This window comes from Pan paniscus, chromosome 15 (genome assembly GCF_029289425.2).
Source record: "Pan paniscus chromosome 15, NHGRI_mPanPan1-v2.0_pri, whole genome shotgun sequence".
Lineage (NCBI taxonomy): Eukaryota > Metazoa > Chordata > Mammalia > Primates > Hominidae > Pan > Pan paniscus.
This window is the reverse complement of record NC_073264.2, coordinates 52,459,153-52,478,075: the sequence shown is the minus strand read 5'-3', so window position 1 is coordinate 52,478,075 and position 18,923 is coordinate 52,459,153. Positions and strand designations below refer to the sequence as shown.

General features: G+C 41.1%; 1 long non-coding RNA gene across 1 annotated transcript in view; it reads right to left on the bottom strand.

Annotated features, from left to right (window-relative positions):
• Nucleotides 1-18,923, bottom strand: part of LOC134728960 (uncharacterized) — a 43,755-nt gene that overhangs the window by 6,431 nt on the left and 18,401 nt on the right. The window contains exon 2 of the long non-coding RNA XR_010109807.1: nt 7,983-8,154. This is a non-coding gene — a long non-coding RNA (uncharacterized LOC134728960). The remainder of the gene's footprint in view (nt 1-7,982; nt 8,155-18,923) is intronic.

The window sequence follows — 18,923 nt, the reverse complement described above, 5'->3', positions numbered from 1 at the left end:
AATCATCTGATATATATTCTTCTAAATAGAGGATTTGATTGGGCCATTTAGCACTGCATGGTATGGAGGGATTTAATGGGCATAGTCTCTGCCAACCTCCCAAGGGTGATTGGCTCCCTTATAGCCAGTCCACACAGAGTTGCTTTCAGCTTTGAGCCTGGCCCAGGTCCTGCAGGTGGTACCCACTTAACAGGAAGCTCCACTCCCTAAGAAAGAATGAACATGAACCAACTAATGATTATAACAATACTGGCAAAAAGAGTTGGGCCATTTTTCTTAAAAGATGAATGTGTAAGTAAAATGTGTTTTAAAAAATGTACGGATATACCCTTCAGCCCATGTGATTCAAATGAAAGAAGTAAATATATCAAACACCATAAAGATAGTTTAATCGCTTGGACATTTTGAGAGTCTTTGATTCTTAAGAATTTACACTAAAGAGAAAATACTGATGTGAGGGGAAAAATATATGTTTGAAAATAGACGTTACAACATTATTTATAATACCCCCAAATCAGAAAGAAACTAAATGCCCAATAATAACAGATTGTGAAATAAGATTTTCTAATACTGGCCATTAAATATAACTATGAAGTTACGCAAAAACTTGGGGAAAAGGCAAACCAATTCTTAAATAGGAAAAAAGGTTATATAACCACATATAATCTTTAGGATTTGAGTTACTGCCCACTAAAACTTTGACTCCACCCTTAATTTGCTTAACAAAGAGCAAAGATGAACCAGGTCACCCTTTCCTTCAAGTCACCACAAATTCCATTTGAGCAACATCTGAATGAATAGGATTTCCCTATTCATGCAGCACAGGCCAGCACTAGGATAAGGGGTAGTAGATTGAGTTGAATCTATCTCTGGGAACATATCCCAAAGAAACAATCCAAGATGTAGGTGAATAATTATGCATAAAAACTTTCACTATACCAGTATTTACATTAGCAAGGTGTTTAGAAAAGATTAGAAAATGGGATTTCCATAGTTACTCATTCATTTAAAAAGTATTTACTGAATGCTTACTCTGTACCAAGAATTTTAGTCATGGAGGATACATCAGTGAACAGAAATAGCTTATGTTTTTGTGGGTAAAGACAGGTACTAAAGAAATCAACTAGTAAATACTTTGTATGCTGTTACGGGATGAATGGGTCCTCCAAAAATGATGTGTTAAAGTCCAACCCCCAGGATCTCAGAATGTAAACTTATTTGGAAATAAGATCATTGCAGATGTAAATAGTTACATTAAATTGGTCATAATAGAGTAGAATAGGCTTTTACTTCAATATGGCTGGTGTTCTTATAAGAAGAGAGAGACACAGGGGGAAGATGGCCATGTGAAGATGGAGGCAGAGACTGGAGTGATACATCCACAAGCTATGGAATGCCAAGGTTTGCCAGCCATTTATAAGAAGCTAGGAGACAGGCGTGGAACACATTCTCCCTCTGAACCCTCAGAAGGAACCAACACTGCCGACATTTTGATTCCAGACTTCTGACCTCCAGAACAAGGTGAGAATAAATTTCTGTTGTTTGAGGCCACCCAGTTTGTGGTACTTGGTTATGGCAGCCCTAGGAAATGAATATACATGCCACACAGAAAAAGCAAGATGCAGAAAAATTAAAATAGGTAAGATTGCAGGGAAAGGAGTATTGGGTAGAGAGACTGCTCTTTATAAAGACTATGTAGAGAGTTTCACAGGTAAGATGGTATTTGAACAGGAACCTTAAGCAAGGAGGGAACAAGATAGGCAGGCATCTGGGGACAGAACCTATCAGGTCAGGACACAGCAAAGCAAAGTTCCAAAGGGAGAGGAAGCTGGACACCTGTGTGGCCAGAGCAGAGTGGATAAGGGCCAGAGGGGTGTGGGATAGAGGCAGCAGTGGGAGATAGAGACACTTACTGGCAGTGACATTGCAATGCCTTTGAGGGTTTGAGCAGATCCATAACATTATCCGGTTACTTTGTTGAGTATAAACTGTCATGGGACCAGGATGGAATCCAGGCAAAGACCCCTCAGGGGGCTCCTGAAATCATCCAACCAAGAGATGAAGATGGCTTGGGCCAGTGCGGCTGCAGGGAAGGTGAGGTGAGATGGGAACGGTATCTGATTCTGGAACTACTCAAAAGGTGAGACTAGCAGGTTTTGTGAAGGACTGGATGTGTGATGTAAGAGAAAAGAGTCAGAGAAGACCTCAGATGAGGTTTGAGGCCTGGAGGTTTGAGGTCAAGGATGAAGTTGCCACTTGCTGAGAAGGGGAACGTGGAGTGCAGGTTCATTAGAAGTTTAGCTTAAGACACAGTAAGTTTAGTATGTCATTAATCATCTCAGTGGAGATGTCAAATAGGCAGTATTCGGGGGAAAGTTGAGGCTGGAGATAGAATCTGGGAGTTGTTGGGGATGGGTGGACGGTATTTGAAGCCATGGTGCTTGATGGGCACTCCTGGCAAGTGAACGCAGATGGAGAAGGACTAGGAGAGGTCTGAGGCCTCAGGACTGAGTTCTGGGGCACCTCCTGCTATTAGAGACTGAGAAGAGATGAAGAGGCTCTACAAAAGAGACTTAGAAGATTCTAAGGAGGAGAACCAAGAAAGAAATGTTCCAGCAGCCAAGAAGAAACTGTTTCAAGAAGGGAATGGGAAAATATTACACAGCCATTAAAAATAATGTATTTGATACAACATAGTGACTATAATTAATAATAATGCATTGTATAACTGAAAGTTGCTAAGAGAGTACATTTCAAGTGTTTTCACCACACAAAAATAATAAGTATGTGAGGTGATAGATATGTTAATTTGATTTAATTATTCCATAATATATATCTATCTAAACATCATGTTATATACTATATATATATAATTTTTGTTTGCAATTTAAAAAATTAATAATACATTTGAATCTTAATATTACAAAAATAGGATGATATAATCTCCAGTGGAAAAAAAAATTAGGACTCCAAACTGTATGCAGCAAAATCTTAATTTTGTTTAAGAAACATATGTAGGCATAGAAAAGAAAAACCTGAAGAAGTGTAGGAAAGTAAATAGTTATTTCTGAATTTTTACTTTAGGAGGGCATTTGTTTTCTACTTTTATAGCAGTTTCTAAGCTCTTTACTATGAGCTTACTTCCCAATAAATATGTACATAAAAATTTTAAAAATCATAATAGCAAAGACTTTTAGATTCAGTGTTTTAAAAGCAAAAATATGTAACACTTGCAAAGTCTTTTAAGCAAGACAGTAGGAACTGTTGAAACGTCATGTAGTTAAGTTTTTTTGGTTGTCATAATTTTGCTGTCTTCCCCTCCAAAAAAGGAAGCAGAGAAGTATTAAAAATTTCTTTTTTTTTTTCACTTGTGTTATAATGATCTCTCTTCGGAAAGAAGCAGCATAATTAAAATAATGTAATATTTTTCATTTAAATAAGTATTTCTAAAGAAATGTAAAAGCTGGATTTCCATTTCATTGTTAAGGATCAAGGAGACCTTGGACAGGTCACATAATAGGTCTGGGTCCTGGTTTCCTCATGTATTCAATGAGATCAACGGATGCTCCATGGCTCACAGTGTGGTTGTGAGACTCTCAGACTACATTAAATTAGAGACAGTGCAGTTGTGAGACTGAAGAGAGACCTCAGGGATGACTCTTCCTCCAGCATCCTCCAGACTCTGGCTTTGTTGCCAGCAGCCAACACTGGCAGCGAAAGATGGCTTAAACCAGTTGGCTTGCTTTGAATGCCCATAATTGGCCACACTACCTCTGCAGATGGTCCCTGAGGGCACAGCTCCTGCTTGGCAGAAGAGTCAGTGGTTTTCAACCAGGCCCGGGAAGTGTAGGTTTAATTTCTGAAGCTAGCAGTAAGATGGGAGCCACGTTGCCCTGTGATTAGCCTGATGGAGACAGCAGTCCACCTGAGCTCCGCCCACCCTAAGGCCCTGCCTGGGCATGTGCTGGAAGTTCCTTTAAACAGATTCAAATAACAACAGTTTATGTGTCTAGATACCAAAAGCATATGAGGGCAGTCTGGACTCAGCAGGCTGCACATTTCTCCAAACAAATAATTTATCACTGATTCTTTTAGCAATAAAACAGGGGAGGGAGAGAAGTTCAATAATAGAAGTAACAGGTGCAATTATTAAAGTTCCAATCATACTCTTTTGTTATGAAGTTAATTCCTCAATAAAACATGCATACAACTCAAGAACAACACACAGAGCTAATTTCTACTCTAGGAATTCGGAATAAAGTTAGATTCCTGTCCCATAGACTAGAAGCTGGTTGTTTTCCATCCAAGAGCAAGGTAATAAGCAGAAAGAGAAAACTCTTTTCATTCTCTTAAATAGCAGGTATGCTCAGGAGACATTCTCACTACCAGAGAAAAGAGAATGGGATTTGGAATCTGTAACATGATCAGCCACTTGCATACCTGGGTGAGTTCATTAGCCATTCTGAGACCCCAGCCACTTTCTATTTTGGTATAGATTGGGCTGATCATATCCACTCTCAAGGTGGAGTTGGGAGGATGAAATGCTGAAAGCACAGCTGGCTTTTTTGGCTAACATTTATTGTGGGCCTACTTTGTTTCAGCAGAGCTGGGCTTTGGGTGACCCCACTGTCCACATGCCTTCCAAAACCGCATGTTACCTCTCCCAACACTGTTCAATAAACATCAGCCTGTCTCCTCCCCACAATGTGCCCACTCTGCACTTTGGGCAGCCACAATCTCCAACTTCAATTTGTGCATCTTCAATTCTGTAAAAGTAGTGACAATCTACTGCTGCCTCCCTCATGATACCTTTCCACAGTAATCTTCCTCCCTCGCTCTCTCAGTCAACTCTTGCCATCCCCTTACCTAATGGCATTTTCAAGCTCTCAGGAATTCTGAATCAATCTGCAATTTCTTTTCCTAGAATCCTTCCCCCAAGAGTCCTGATCACATGTGAAACAAGTTTGGCCATCGTGCAAATTAGTTCTGTGGCCAAGTTCCTAATGCAAAGTCTAGCAGAAGCCAAGGGTGGGACTGGGAAAATGAAGTCAGTGTGACAGCCCCATGGTGAGTGGAAGGGTTGGAAGGCTTTGTGATCCAAAGGAAAAAAAACACTAGACCAGGAGTCTCAGCCTCTCTCCCAGATCTACCCCTGAGTCCTGTGACCACTATAACACTTTTAATATCTATGGGCTTCCATTTCCTCACCTGTGAGATCAGGAGGTTGGGATCAAATCAGACATAGTAAATAGGTGGTACTGGTGCCATCATTCACTCATTCACTTACCTCCTCCCACTCCACGCACACACACATCCATGGCACATATCATTAACCAATCAGTACCTTTTTTCCTACAGAACCCAGACTAGCCCCAGCACTCCAGGCAATCACCACCAAACAATCAGAGTTGGCACAGGATACAAGATTTCTGTCCTTCTATGACATGGATTTCTTCAGCATCCAGGTTTGCAGACTAATGAGCATCACCTTAAAGTAGGGCAGTGTAACTCCCTGGAAATCAACAATATGTACCGTCTAATGCCTCTTTACGCTGCAGCTCTGGGCAGACTGTAGAATGGCCAGGCTAGCCTGCCATGTGGGGAAACCAATCCTGAGTATAACCCACAGCTCCTTGTCCATGCAATGGGAGATGGTCCTTTAATGCCCAGCACAGATTTTTTTATTGGAATTTCCAAAGAGCATATCCCATGAGCCTCGTTTCACCACAGATAATCAGACTAATTCCTCAGACTCCACAGTGCCAAGTCTTTCCTTACTTGCTAGCTTCAGTGTCTGCTTTGGCCTCCTGCCCTGCTTATGAAGCTCTGGCCCTCTCCATTGTAGATTCCACAGCCCATGACCTTGACTCAACTCTGTATCTGACTCCAGCCATCCCGGGCTGACTTGCTGCCCCTTTCTCCTGCCAGCCAGGGCCCAGCAGCCCCAGAATTGCCTGTCCTCTGTTGCCCCATCTGCCCCTGGCCACCCATCTCCAACACTGAATCTCCCCAGATGTGTCTGATGTCTCAGCACTTTCCCTACTAGCAGCGAGTGGCATTCAGCATTGGGCACTCCTCTGGCCCTGAGGGGACTGACTGTGGAACAGTGGGATCCTTGCTACCCCATGGCCTTCAATAGCTTCAGGAGCTCCCTTTTCTTGCCTGAATTTCTCTGCCTGGTTTCTAAGGTCCTGCGCAATCTAGCCTACCTTTCCCAGTTCCCATCATCCCTCTACACTAGCCACCTTGCTCTTCCCGGTGCGGCACCAGCTCTCAAGCCCACTCCCACCTGAGGCCTCTGGACATCATTTTCCTCTTGCCGGCAACTTCCTCTCCTCTTTCTCAAGGTCCCCACAACTAACAATTCTTCACAATTCAGCTTACGTCCCATCTCCTCCATGAAGCTTCTCCTGATTATGCCAGGCTTTGGTTTTTACCTAACATTTAACTTTCCTACCAGGTAATTTAGTACTTAATTATATGTTACTTCACAGGATTTTACAGAGCGGAAGTTCTTTGAGGGCAAGAACCTGCCACATGGCCTGAGTGTCTCTCCCTGGTGACATTATAACAAATTAACAAGCAAAACAAACATTATTGAGCTCCTCTCCTATGATAAAAGTGCTTAAACACTTGCTAATTCGTTTTTTGAAACAGAGTAACTATGCTGGGATGCATCAAATTCTTGCCCATTTATGTCCCATCTGGATCATAACAGATCCTTCTCTCCCTGAATTAAAGAAAAACTTAGATTATGCTGGAGTCCAAGAAAGTATTTGCCTATTAGGCTTTAGCAGTGGTTTTCAAGCTTTTAATACCGAGAGTCATCTGGGGTATTTTCTAGAAGAGTAGATTTCTCAGCTGCATGGACAAAGTTCCTGATTTCGTGGAATAGGGCCTGAAGTGTGCATTTTAATAAGTGGTCTAGGTAATCTTAAAGTAGATAGTTTGTCAATCCTACTCTGAAGAAAAAATGGGGCTGTGGGAACTTGCTTTCCCAGAGACAATCTGCAATGGGTGGGGCAAAGGCAAAGAAGGGGCCACCACCCCCAGAAAGGTCTATCCAGATTTTCCTCAGCCTCTTATTTGGTTATACTCCAACTCTGATTACCAAATCTTTGAGACCCTCAGCCAACAGGCCACTTGGCCTTGAAGAGTCATTTTTATCTGCAGGGATCTCCCACCCACAGGCCTCCACTTGGCCTGCCCTCACTGGAGGAAACAAACACACCAGTGCTCTGTTAACCAGCTGCAGTGTTGGGCTTACAGGTTATTTTAACTCCACTATGAATCAGAACAGAATTATGAACAATTTACATGAGACTTGTCACATCTTGTTTCAGTCTTTCTTTGGCTCATAGTTTTCCTTGTTTGGCCTTTCAAATACTTATACGTCTGATTATTTTCAAGTCTGGAAGACTACATAGGTAGCATTACACAGATCTGGCTTCTCAGGGCTGACATCTCAGGAAGCTCTCAAATTTACAATCCCACATGTCAAAAGTAAGGAAACAGAGAAAGCTTCCAAAAAGGCAGGGCAGAGCTGGGTAGAGCATCTCAGCTGGCACCCAGGCTGAGTAATTCTTCTCTGTGTCTTAGCATGCCATATACAGAGGCCTGAGGCCAAATGGATTTTCACAACAACTTTTGCAGCCTTATTAAGACCCATCCTGTTTGCACATGGGAACTTTGTAGGGTAGACAACTGTTAATAAGAAAGAAATAAAGTATTTTTTTAGAAAAATACTCCTGCCCTAAAGCAGATGTTAAACAACCAGGCTCCCAAAAGAATCTTGTATAAATGATCCTCTAAGCATGAGTTAGAATCTCTACTTCAAATGAGAGAAATATTCTCTGGAGATCTCCCCTAACTGAGGCAATGAATGCTCCCATGAGCTTCCTGGGCACAAGAGATACCCCAGAACACTGGTATTTCTTCTAAGAAGGCAGAGTTCAAGTGCTCTGTAGAGTAATAAAACTTACCACGTTCTCTTCCTCCGATGCTTGATTCCACCCGGGGTTCACAATAAGTCTGTGCAATGTGTTTGTTGAAAAACTGGTTCTCACTTTCTTCCAGGTGTGCAGGGTTTCTGAGCCAGGAGCAGTTGAGGAGTGGGAAGAACATCTGGAAAGACTGGGAGTAAGGACGCCCCATCTGATGGAAGAAAGGAAACACATGCCCACCCATTTTTGCACCTGGGTCTTTCATTTGCCTTTACACTGGACTCTTGCAAGCCCTAAGCAGGACATTGCATCAAGCTAATGGGCTTGTGTTGAGGTCTCTTTCAACTCACCCCAAGCCTTGGGAGAGTCATATTTCTGACAACTAAATTCATGAAGCCTTCCTAAGCCTCTTTTAAATCATGATTCTCCCTTTGAAACAATAGCCACACACATTAAAGTCCAAATAGTCATTAACCTTTATCACCATTCACTAGGAGGTCAGAAGAGAAGAGCACCATGTAGGAATGGACAGCCTTGTGGGTGTCGTGGATGCATGGTCCCATCTGGAACCCTGGGGCACAGATATCATGAGCAGAGGAGGCAGCAGGGCCAGGGGTGGATGCGAATTCTGCCTCTACCACTTCTAATCAGTACACCCTGGGCAGTGTACTTGACTGCTTTGTTCTTCAGTCTCCTCCTCTGTGAGGTTGAGATAATGGTAGCAACTAATTTAGGAGATTATTGTGAGAATTAAATGAGATTGTCTATGTCATAATAGGTATGCAATAAGTGCCTAATATATGTTGATTTTTTACTCTGTTTTCTAGAGAAGACAGATGTAGAATTTAGTCTTCATGATGGGTGGCTTCTGAAGATGTCAAAAGGGACAATGCCTCAGAGGCAGGCAGCCCCCTGACATGGTGAAATAGGCAGCCGTGTGGTCAGGCCAGGGCACAAGATTCACACACTCCCTCTCTCCCTCAGTAATGCTCAGGTTGTCTACAGGAAACATCCTATAGTCCTACATATCTTGTTCCCCACCTTGAACAAAGTGAGGAGAAAGATATAAAAGGATTTCTCTGCTCTTGCTCAGTTTTCATCTCATGAAAGAATAAGACTTGCCTCAAATTTCATGAGTGTACAGTCGAGTTCTTACCTGGCAGAACTAATCTTCTGGGGGAACAATAATAGGTCATGTTAATTAAGTACTCATTCTCCTAAGTATATTTTTTATTATCTCATTTTTTCTCATAGCAACCCTCTAAAGAGGGTCTATTGTCATCCCCATCTTACAGAGGAAACTGAGCACAGAATGGTAACTTGCCCAAGGTCATCATTTAGCCAGAACTTAAACCCATTGGGTCAAACTCCAGCACCCACTATACAAAGCTGTCTCATCTCAACCAGCCCTCTCTCCTTCTGACTCACTTCGGTATTCATTTTTTAATTGACATTTGCTAAGAAGGTCAAATGGATGATGAAGGATGTTGTTGAGCACTCATTTTAGCAAAGTTGTATCTAGCACTTAATCATGTGACCAATTGCTGTACTAAGACTAGGGGATAAAGGGAGGGGAGGACATGCAGTCCATGTCCCTAATGAACATTCCACCTCCTTGATTGGCAGGGGAGAGAGAGAAAGAGAGAGAGAGGCCACATGAAAGAAAAATAACAATGTAAGAAAGGGAGAGAAGAAGAGAGAGGAAGCAGAGATCTGGGAGAGTACAGAGGAGTGATGCGGTGATTCAACTCCACAAGGAAGGTCAGTGTGTCTTCTTTGCATATACGGTAAACAGAAGAAACTGAAGCTTAGAGATCTTAAATAGCAAATCCTAGTTTGCTTAGCAAGTCAGTGGGGGGAGGTAGGAGACTAGTGTCTGACTCTGAAGCCCACACCCTCTTCACTGCACATATGTCTCCCTGATCCTGAAAGGGTAGTTTACGACCATGTCCTTAAGGGCCTGAATGTTGCACTAAGGAGCCTGGGCTTTATTCTCTAATGAATATAAGTACCCACAATGCTCCTCTGCTCTAAAGTTAAGAGCATCATCTAGGGATTGCCAGGCAGAAGGCAAATCCCACTGGTTTCCTTCTACGCACACATATATCCCCTCCAAGGGTGTCCAGTGAGCCAATCAACCACTTTTTTCACTTTTATGCAAACACAGCAGCTGGATTAGCTGCACCTGCAGCCTCTGCTGTGTCACACATGATAAAAGGATCAAAGTCTAGAACATGACTTCAGACTATAATTTAAGATAATTAAGATTTTTAACCTAAATTACATTTTAACATTTCATAACAGAGCTGTCAAGATTCTATCTATCAAAACTCTATCAAGCAAACAAAAGAGGATAATTATATTTTCAGACACATGCAGTCATCACTCTGCTTAAGTTCTCATAAAAAAGACTCTGTCTTCTTTCACATTCTCATTTTCAATTGCTCTTCCTCTTCCCAGCCACCCTTGGATTCTGAGACTATGCATTCTTAAACAAGAGGAAAATATTCCAGAGGAGTTTGTAACTCAGGCCATGAAAGTGTTTCTCAGAAGCGGCAGTTCTAATTAGAACTGCATCTAAAGGAAATATCTCTTCATTGGTAGGGACATCTTGCCTCACTAAATAGACTCTGATTGGGGATGAGAAAAGGCAGCATATTAAACTCTTCAAATCAAAGAGAACAATGAAATGCCAAAAAGTTTCCTCCTAGAAGCTGAATTTGCTTTCATCTTGTCCCATTAAGATATGGAGATTGTTGCAAAATCTTTGAGTTGCCACAGGAAGAATACTAACTATTTTGGGTATTGCTGGATGCCTGCCCATCATCCACTTCACCTCTCCCCTGACCATTAGGAATCAGCCATGTCAGTGAGGTAAAAATGACCCTACTCCCCGCTGCAGTGGCCTAAGGCACTCAATGTAATCTTATCCTCATTAAGACTGTGATTGATTCAGGAATACACAAGGAATACATGCTGCAGCCAACCCTTGCACAGTGTCCCCCAGTTCCCATGACTGCTCAAGACAGGGGCACAGGATCTTACTTGGCCCCATGGCCAAGAATGAAGCCCACAAGTTTTGTTGGACAGTAGAGAGGAGAGAAATGTTCTTCCTTTGGACCTTGTTTTGGCTCTTCTTTTGGACCTGTGTGTGCAGACATTGGACCCAGAACTGTTGCAGGCATTTTGCTATCAATAAGGGAAGCCTGAGGACAAAGCCTACACACTAGGAGGATGAAGCCAGGACTGTTACAGAGAAACAGAGCAGGAATCCTGATTAAACTGTGCGTGAACACTGACACAGCCAGTTTGAGTTCAGTTCTGCTTTGTTTGCAACCAAGAGCATCCTAACTGATCCACCAACTCTAATAGTTAAGTACAGTGTTCTTAGCTTTGTGGGATCGTAGCCCTTTGAAAATCTGATATAGACCAGGATCCCTCTTCCCAGAAAAACACATGTACAAAAGGTCACATAAAATCTAGGGGTGACAGGGGCATGGACTCCAGATTGAGTCTCCAGCAGACTGGTTAGGCACTTAGGCTTTGAGGTAGGATAGATCTGGGTTCAAATCCTAGCTCAGCTACTACCAGCTTCTTGTCACTTTATGTAACTCTTCTGAACCTCATTTTATTATGCCATAAAATGAGAATAATAATATCTACTTCACAGGGGTGTAAAATGTAAACAAAATCATGAATGTCTAGAGATTAGCACAGTACCTATCTCACAGTCACAACCCACAGCCTATGGCATCAGGCAATTAAGAATAGTCCTTAAAGGGCCAGGCGCGATGGCTCACACCTGTAATCCCAGCACTTTGGGAGGCCAAGCCAGGCGGATCACGAGGTCAGGAGTTCAAGACCAGCCTCACCAACATGGTAAAACCCCATCTCTACTAAAAATACAAAAATTAGCCAGGCGTGATGGTGGGCGCCTGTAATCCCAGCTACTCAGGAGGCTGAGACAGGAGAATGGCTTGAACCTGGGAGGCGGAGGTTGCAGTGATCCGAGATCATGCCATTGCACTACAGCCTGGGCCACATGTCAAGTGTTAGAATATGCACAGAACTGAAGCCATCATTGATCTGAATATGTAAAGCAGTTGATCAGGAATTGGTCCTAGATTTGGGGAAAACTTGTCACGAGGACAGGAATTTGGGCAAGACATAGCTTCTTAATCTGAAAAGTGCCTAGCTAGTTCTCAAGACTATAATGGAGTCAGATGAGAGAAAAAGGATTTGATCCACTTGGGGCAGAATAGGGAAGGTTTTGTTAACTGTAAAGTTTTAAAAGGCAGAGTAAAGGAGAATAAAAAAGACTTATGGTTGCACATCTGCAGACTTTCACAATCATAAGACCAAAAACTAGTAATTTCCCATCCCAGCCCAGGAGAAATGACTCACTGGGCTGTCCTTCATAGGCCCAAATCCCAAAGTTTCTTATAAAAAGGTGAAATTTTGGACTCCATGGGCAATGGCCACCCTGCCCAATATCCCTGCCTGCTGTTCAACTCATGTCCTGCCCGCCCACCTCCAGCACCTGCAAGTCCTACTCCACCCAGAGGATGTCCTGGCTGCTCATATTTCAACGAAATCGTAAGGCTCTTCGAGTATTCCTCCTTGATTTATGACTTGGAAATGTCAGCAGGAATGGAAAATCCAGGACATGGCCAGGAAGAACACAGTCCAGGGACGTTTTAGAGCTGATACAGCCCATCTGCTTGGTCCTTCACTGTGGTTCTCTATTTCTACCTTCTACTACCTTATTTTTCTTTCTGCATCAAAACATTCCTTTTTTTTTTCCACTCCATTTTTCGAAGTAGGCCAGTCACAAGTAAGCATCTTTTTGAAGGCTAATGCAATCCCATCACTGTGTTCTCTACACTTAACTCAGTATGAGGATGCCAAAGTAAGTCCCAATGAAACAGCACAGTGAATTGACCCCTCCCTACCACCAAGTGGACAGCAAGATTGGACTGGAAGTGTGTCCCATCCCAACCTATTATCCTGGTTAAATTTGTTTCTTCCTATGAATCTTCTCCTTCAAAACACTCTCAGCATTCTAGAGGGAGGAGATCACAAATAAACAAAAGGTAAAGAACTGTTCTGACTTCCCACATCACAGCCAGTGATGACTCAGCAACCAAGTTCTGCTCCCTTCTAGAAACAACATAGACAAAGAAAGCAAAAGGAAAGAAATGCTGACAGAGACCCACAAAGGCCGCTGTGATTTGGTAAAGCACCAAGCCTGCCAGCACGTCCTATGGAAAGTGAGGGCAGACACAACCACAGTTGGCAGGGAGAACAGCCAAGCCGCAGCACAGCTAATGACAGTCACCACTCTGGAGAAATGCTTCAAAGGGCAGCTGCAGAGGTGGCAGCCAGCTCACTGAGGAAAACGTTAAGTAAGTCACAGGAGAGGAGAGGGGAGATGGGGATGCTCTCAGGGAGTGGCTGTGTTCTGTTTTATTTGCTGCACATGCTAAACTAAGACTTCAACCAGAAAGCAAAGGTTCCAGGAATCATGGGCAAGCATTTGAAGAAATAGGGCTCAAAGTCCTCAAGTGATCTTAAAATATTTGCCTTGATAGACCCCCTCATGGCTTTAGAATATGATAATTTTAGACACAATCACCAGAGATGTTGTAAACTGCTGAGCACCTAATATGTATCTTTTTTTAAAGTAGGATAATAGTTCTGCAAGGCTAACATTCTCACTTTTTACAATAGAAAGTTGGAGCTGAGAGACCCCATGCTGCAGCTCAGAGCCACTAACTTTTCCTCCAGATAGCAAGGATCTAGGAAATAATTGAGCCACAAATAATTACTGGTATGCTTGGCCCTGGGAACTATTCCATGGCCAAGAGCTCAAGCTGGAAAATCCCCTTTCCTGACCTCACTTCCTGCACTTCTTACCCCACAGCCCTCTCATCCCTGCTGATCTGTCCTCACCTTCACTGAGTCTCCATTTTCTAGATTCTTCTCGTCTCCTCATTTATCAGAGTCTTTCTGGCTTCTTTTGCCCCTTACCCAGCCTGGAATCCATTAGAAATGATTTAAATAGGGCTTTTGCAGGAATCTTAGAATTGCTCACTCCCAAACTGCCTCCTATGGCTGGATTGTCAATCATCGAATCTGGCAAACCCATACTTATCTTCCCTCTATCCATAGCTGCCAAGTAGTGTGGGAAAAATCACCAAAGCACATAGATTGTATCCCACAAGTCTATTTTCTCTAAATCCTGGCTGGGCCCTCCCTCCTTCTTAACAATCCTTTCTGTTAACTTTTCCTGTTGCCCTTCAGCACTTCTAACAGCATTAGTCTCCTCAGACACATAACTATCTTACTGCCTTACCTGCAAAGACAACTCATCTCTTGTCATTCTAAGAAGAATAAATCATTTCTTGGGGCTTCTCTCAAGTTTTTTCTCAAAATTTTCTGTGTTTTTCATCACAGTTTTACCTTCCCTCCTATTGAAAAGAAAGACATATTCCTGTTCCTTTTTATAAAGCTATACTATACCTGGGCTCCTCATCCTTTAGCTTCTCACTTTCTCTAGGTCCTTGCTCCATTCATTTTGTCCTTGCTCACTTGGGATTTGTCTCTCAGTGGCTGCTAGCTCTATCCTCTTTGTTGTAACCAATAGCAAGAAATATTGAACTTTCCGGAAACCATGTGTAAGCTATTTCTTGGAGGGACACTTAAACCAACTGAGAACACAGAAATCCCACAAGGAAAAAAAAAAACCTGCTGATAATGAACTCTATTTAAAAATAAAGTATTACAATACACACACACAAACACACACACACACACACACACATACAAGAATAAAGGACCAAGAGGGAATGGAATGCCAGCAGATGTAATTAATACATGAGAGAATTATCATTCCAAGTACTGGGAGAGAAGAGAACTGAAACAGACTAAAAAATATGTATATTTAAAATTATTAAAACTTTGTTAAAAAAATAATAAAAGTATGAAAAAGGACAGATTTTTAAAAAACAGAATTTATAGGAATGAAAAATATAGTGCTTAAAATTAGAAGTTCAAGGCCAGGCACGGTGGCTCACACCTGTAATTTCAGCACTTTGGGAGGCCAAGGAGGCTGTATCACTTGAGGCTATGAGTTCAAGAACAGCCTGGCCAACATGGCAAAATCCCATCTCTATTAAAAATACAAAAATTAGCTGGGCGTAGTGGTGCATGCCTGCAATCCCAGCTACTTGGGAAGCTGAGGCATAAGAATCACTTGAACCAGGAAGCTGAAGTTCCAGTGAGCCGAGATCATGTCACTGCACTCCAGCCTGGGTGACACAGTGAGACTTTGTCTCAAAAATAATAATAACAAAAAAATAAAATTAGAAGCTCAAAGTATGTGGCAGATTAAACAGAGTTGAAGAGAATATTACATAAATGGGAACTAGATCTAAAGAAATTATGCAGAATACAGCTGAGAATAATAAAAAGATAGGAAATATGAAAGTAGTTAAGAGATATAAAGGCTAGGGTATGAAAGTCCAAAATAAATCTCCAAAAAGAGAAAAAAGAGAGAACGAGGGTGAGGTAATATTTGAAAAGACAATGGCTAAGATTTTTCCAGAACTGAATTGTAATTCCTCAAAATGAAAAAGTACCCAAATGCTGAAGAGGCTAAATGAAAATGAATCTGCTACTAGACACACTGTGGTAAAATTGCAGAATAGCAAAAACAGCAGAAAATCTCCAAAGCAAACAAAGAGAAGAAACAAATTGCCAACAAAAAAATGACAGCTGGATCCCCAGTAGACTTCCCATCAGCAACAGAATATCCCACAAGAAAATCACATTGTATTTTCATGCTATTGTTTGAAAACAGCTGTCAACCTAGAATACAACACCTAACTCAACAAAACTCCGAGAGAGGAGAGTAAAGATGTTTATGGAAAAAGGAAAGGAGAATTTGCCATTCATCACTGAAATACCTACTAAAAATACACTTCATTAAGGAAATTTAGTCCAGAACAAAGAAGTAAAAAGCAAGATGCAATGATGAACACAAATATCAGTACATATGATGATAAATGGAAACTGTAAACAAAGCATAATAATAATTCAGACAACTAATGAGGAAGTTAGAACTAGATAGAAGACAATAGTAGTCACTAATAACATGGAAATGGAAGAGGAGCTGAGTTTAAAAAGTAAGCTCAGACGAATGGATAAAGAAAATGTGAAATAATCCACAAAATTACATATATATATAAATTACATATATAATGGTATATCTAAATTATTCCACACAAATTTCATATATAGGTATATATAGCATCATTATATACATGTATGTATACATAATATCTCATTTTAGATATATATACACACACACACACACATATGAATATAAAAAAAGCAGGAAATTTTGCCATTTGTAACAATATGGATGAACCCAAAGGACATTATTCTAAGTGAAATAAGCCAGACACACAAAGAAAAATACTCACTCATGACCTCACATATGACCTCACTTATATGTGGAATCTTTAAAAAGTTGAACTCATAGAAGCACACAGTAGATGATGATTTTCAGGGGCTGGATGGGCAGGGAATGGGAAGATGGTAAAATAAAGGGTATGAACTTTCGATTATAGGATGGATAAGTTCTGGGAATCTAATGCATAGCATGGTGATTATAGTTAATAATACTGTATGGTATACTTAAAATTTGCTAAGAGAAAATAACTTTAGTGTTCTCAGCACACAAAAAAGTAACTCTGTGAGGTGACAAATTGTGTTAATTCACTTGAATCTGGTGATGGTTTCACAATGGGTATGTATGTCGAATCATTGCATTGGACACCTTAAACATATACAATTTTTGTTTGTCAGGTGTAACTCAATAAAGCTGAACAGACAAGTGGAAGTCCTCACATTGCTTGGGAAACATTAACTTTACACTTAGTCAAGTATTAGTCACAAGAATTTAAAGATTATCACTATAATTTAAATTTAGAATTTAAAGATTATCACAATAGAAATAAAAAGTATAACTCCCAAACTAGAAAAAGAAGAAGAGGAAACACAAAACTCAAATGGACCAAAAGGGCAAAAAGAAAGGAGAATGACACAAAAACAGAAAATTAGATGGAAGAAATAGATCCAAATATACTAGTAATATATGTAAAAAAATTAAAACCACTGGTTATAGTCTCAGACTGGAATTTTTGAAATTTGAACTGTATGATATTTACAAGGTACAGATGAAAAAAGATACGCCAGGCAAATAGTAAGTGCAAGAAAGCTAGGAGAGCCTTATTATAATCAGACAAAATGGAATTTAAGACAGAGTTGTTAGTGTTAAACACACTAAATGAGAAGGGAAATTTTTTTCAGGAAGAGAGACTGACCTTGACTATTGTGCTAAATAATATGGTCTCAAAATATATAAAGCAAAAAGCTGCAAGATTATAAGGGGAAAAAATGAAAAAATCACAGAGGTAGATTTTAACACATCTTTGTCAGAAAGCGAGTCACCTAAACCAAAAATTGGTAAGACATAGAAGATTCAAATAATTATAATAATCAATATTGACCTATGTGACATTTAGAATTCTGAGATGAGGCAGAAAAACATAACTTTCAAATAATGGAACACCCATGCCAAATGAAAGGTGTTTTTTTCCGCCTGACATCAACAGATTCTGACACCAAATGTGTAGGGGATTTTCCACACCCACAACAAATTCTACAATTCCTTGGCACCAACCGGGTATTCTACAATTCAGTTCAATTCTGACACTAACTAACCAGAGTTAGTATCAGACACCAAAGGTTTAAGGACTCAGTACCACGAATCAGTCACAAGTATGAGGTTCCCAGATTACTGATGCCTCATCTGACTTAGCTACAAGGTTGTGGAATCCCATAATCCCCTCCTTCAGGTTGTGAACAGCTCACAGAATTCAGGAAAGCACCTTACTTGCACTTACTGGTTTATTATAAAGGGTACAAATGAGCCAAATGAACAGGTACGTAGAGTGAAGTCCAGATGTGTCCCAAGCTCAGGAGCCTCTGTCCTGTGGAGTGGGGATGTGGCCCCCTCCCAGTATACGGATGCATTCACCAACCCAGAAGCTCTCCAAACCCCATTGTTTAGGATTTTTTTATGGAAGTTAAATCACAAAGGAGTGATCAATTATTAACTCAATCTCCAGCCCCTTCTTCCTACCTGGAGGTTGAGGGGTGGGGCTGAAAGTTTTAGGCTTCTAATCAAGTTTTCTGGTTGGTGACCAGTCCCCATCCTGAAGTGATCTAAGGGCCCAACCAAGAGTCACTTCATTAGAACAAAATATGCTCCTATCAGCCTGGCGTGGTGGCTCACGCCTGTAATCCCAGCACTTTGGGAGGCCGAGGCAGGCAAATCACCTGAGGTCGGGAGTTCAAGACCAGCCTGACCAACATGGAGAAATCCCGTCCCTACTAAAAACACAAAATTAGCCAGGTGTGGTGGCACATGCCTGTAATCCCAGCTACTCAGGAGGCTGAGGCAGGAGAATTGCTTGAACCCGGAAGGTGGAGGTTGCAGTGAGCCAAGATCACGTCATTGCACTCCAACCTGGGCAACAACAGTGAAACTCCATCTCAAAAAAAAAAAAAAAAAATATATATATATATATATATATGCTCCTATCACCCCATCACTCAGAGAATTATAAGAGATTCAGGAGCTCTGTCAAAAACCAAGGACAAAGATCAAACATATTTCCATGATGCCACACAAAGAAAACATATTTCCAAATAACTTGTGAGCTAACAACTCATGATAGAAATTATTAGCATGACATGTCAAAACTTGTATGATACACCTAAAGTAGTATTAAAAGTAAAAAGTACATATATGTATATATGTATCACAATGAACTAGAAATAAGGTGAACTAAGCATTCAATTCAAGAAGTTAGAAAGAGAAAGATGGAACTTGAAGAAAGTAGATGGATG